The following is a 3,125-nucleotide window of genomic DNA, read 5'->3' as shown; positions in this document are numbered from 1 at the left end:
CATTAGCCCAGTACTCTGCATTGCTGTTACTCCTTCCAAAGTGAATCACCTCACACTTCTCCGCATTAAACTCCATTTGCCATCTCTCAGCCCAGCTCTGCAGCCTATCTATGTCCCTCTGTACCCTACAACATCCTTCGACACTATCCACAACTCCACCGACCTTCGTGTCATCCGCAAATTTACTAACCCACCCTTCTACACCCTCATCCAGGTCATTTATAAAAATGACAAACAGCAGTGGCCCCAAAACAGAACCTTGCGGTACACCACTAGTAACTAAACTCCAGGATGAACATTTGCCATCAACCACCACCCTCTGTCTTCTTTCAGCTAGCCAATTTCTGATCCAAAGCTCTAAATCACCTTCAACCCCATACTTCCGTATTTTCTGCAATAGCCTACCGTGGGGAACCTTATCAAACGCCTTACTGAAATCCATATACACCACATCCACGGCTTTACCCTCATCCACCTGTTTGGTCACCTTCTCGAAAAACTCAATAAGGTTTGTGAGGCACGACCTACCTTTCACAAAACCGTGCTGACTATCGCAAATGAACTTATTCTTTTCAAGATGATTATAAATCCTATCTCTTATAACCTTTTCCAACATTTTACCCACAACCGAAGTAAGGCTCACAGGTCTATAATTACCAGGGCTGTCTCTACTCCCCTTCTTGAACAAGGGGACAACATTTGCTATCCTCCAGTCTTCCGGCACTACTCCTGTCGATAATGACGACATAAAGATCAACAACAACGGCTCTGCAATCTCCTCCCTGGCTTCCCAGAGCATCCTAGCATAAATCCCATCTGGCCCAGGGGACTTATCTATTTTCGCTCTTTCCAAAATTGCTAACACCTCCTCCTTGTGAATCTCAATCCCATCTAGCCTAGTAGGCTGTATCTCAGTAATCTCCTCGGCAACATTTTCTTTCTCTACTGTAAATACTGACGAAAAATATTCATTTAACGCTTCCCCTATCTCCTCTGATTCCGCACACAACTTCCCACTACTATCCTTGATTGGCCCTGTTCTAACTCTTATCATTCTTTTATTCCTGATATACCTATAGAAAGCCTTAGGGTTTTCTTTGATCCTATCCGCCAATGACTTCTCGTGTCCTCTCCTTGCTCTTCTTAGCCCTCCCTTTAGATCCTTCCTGGCTAGCTTGTAACTCTCAAGCGCCCTAACTGAGCCTTTACGTCTCATCCTAACATAAGCCGCCCTCTTCCTCTTGACAAGCGCTTCAACTTCTTGACTAAACCACAGCTCCCTCGCTCGACAACTTCCTCCCTGCCTGACAGGTACATACTTATCAAGGACACGCATTAGCTGCTCCTTGAATAAGCTCCACATTTCGTTTGTGCCCATCCCCTGCAGTTTCCTTCCCCATCCTACGCATCCTAAATCTTGCCTAATCGCGTCATCATTTCCTTTCCCCCAGCTATAATTCTTGCCCTGCGGTATATACCTGTCCCTGCCCATCGCTAAGGTAAACCTAACCGAATTATAACCTGCTATACCCTCCTCTTCTTTTGCTGGTAAATTATTTTGAAAACATTTTCTACCTTCCCTTCTCTTCAGGTGCCTCTGTGCCACATGTTGTACCCAGTCTCGCCTATTGGTGACTCAAAAATTGACATTTTTGACTCTTTACATTGAGTCCCAAATGCAGTTCAGCCTGTCATAGCCCACAGTGCCATCTGCAGTCACTATGGAAAATTGCAGCTGCCCAATTATTCTAACAGAGACAGTGGTTGAATGGAACAGTGAGATGTCAGGATGACATTGAAAAAACAAAGAACTCACAATTATCAGGAAAAGTGAAAAACCCAATTAACTGATGAGCATAGAATCATAGAATCCTATGGCATATTACAAGGGCATTCAGCCCATTGTCCCAGTGCCAACTCCTTGAAAAAGTTATCCAATTAGTCCCTCTCCCTTGCTTTTTCCCCACAGCACTGCAAATGTTTTCTTTTCTGACTTTGCATATTCTGGAAGTTTCTCTCCTTCTGTCTGTGCAACTGCAAACCTCAAGTTGTCTGATGGACCTAGAAAAAGGAGAGATCGGTATGCAGTGGCAGAGTAAGCAGGAGCAGCAAAGTGCAGCACTGCGTTATCATGCTGATTGTATGAGTGAGAGAGTTAGCTACCTGCCGGCAAAGTTACAGTGAACAATCGGGAGAAGGCCTGCTGAAATTCAACAGCAGCATTTCATAGAGTGAAAGCCAATCTCGACAGAATAATGTGACAGAAAATCCTGGTGGAAATAGGCTTGATGTTCCAGGAAGTAAGTGTCGCATACTTACTGGGAGCACAAACATACACAGAACATTTAATATATTGTAGAGATAAATAGCTCAAATGATAAATAAGTACTATTGTCAAATAAATTTCTTTAGGGATTTACATACAGTCTTTCCTTTCTTTCAGAAATTGAACACATTTCAAAGCGTGAAGTCACAGGTAAGTAGGTTGTTTTGTAACTATATATAGAAACTTTGAAGATGCATCTTTGCATAATTTTTATGGATATAGACACAAACATAAACAGGCAGAGATATACACATGAATGTACAGACACACAGACATAAATATGCACAGGCATATACACAGACATAGAAACATGTACACATACGTGCACATGCATATGAATACAAATGCACAGATGCACCCAAAGACACAGGCTTCTACATAGTTAATGAGTGTGATTCTATGTATATATGTTTATGTAAGTACAATTTTTTTGATTTAATATGTAAATGCAATGAACAATCATTCGAGTAACACTGGATGTGCAGTTTCACTATTTGGAATTCACATCACCTCCTTCATGCTCAGATGTGAAGGAAATGAGGTACCTCAGCTCCAGAGAAGAATTGCAGTTCAAGAGTGTGTTGATGTGGAAATAAGATCCAATAGAGTTAGTCACCAGTGTATTACCAACATTAATCTGTTAGTCTGATCATCATGAGGAAGTGTAAAGATAACAGAAAACTGGCTGAATTGTCAGTTAAAATGCTCGTGAATACCACTGGTAAACCTCCTGGGTCCCATCCTTTCTGATGTTAACAGACAGTTTTGGACAGACAGCTAAACTGCCCACCCAGAGCTG

The sequence above is a fragment of the Heterodontus francisci genome, chromosome 30 (genome assembly GCF_036365525.1).
Source record: "Heterodontus francisci isolate sHetFra1 chromosome 30, sHetFra1.hap1, whole genome shotgun sequence".
NCBI lineage: Eukaryota > Metazoa > Chordata > Chondrichthyes > Heterodontiformes > Heterodontidae > Heterodontus > Heterodontus francisci.
The sequence above is the reverse complement of the archived record's forward strand: the minus strand, read 5'-3'. Positions refer to the sequence as shown.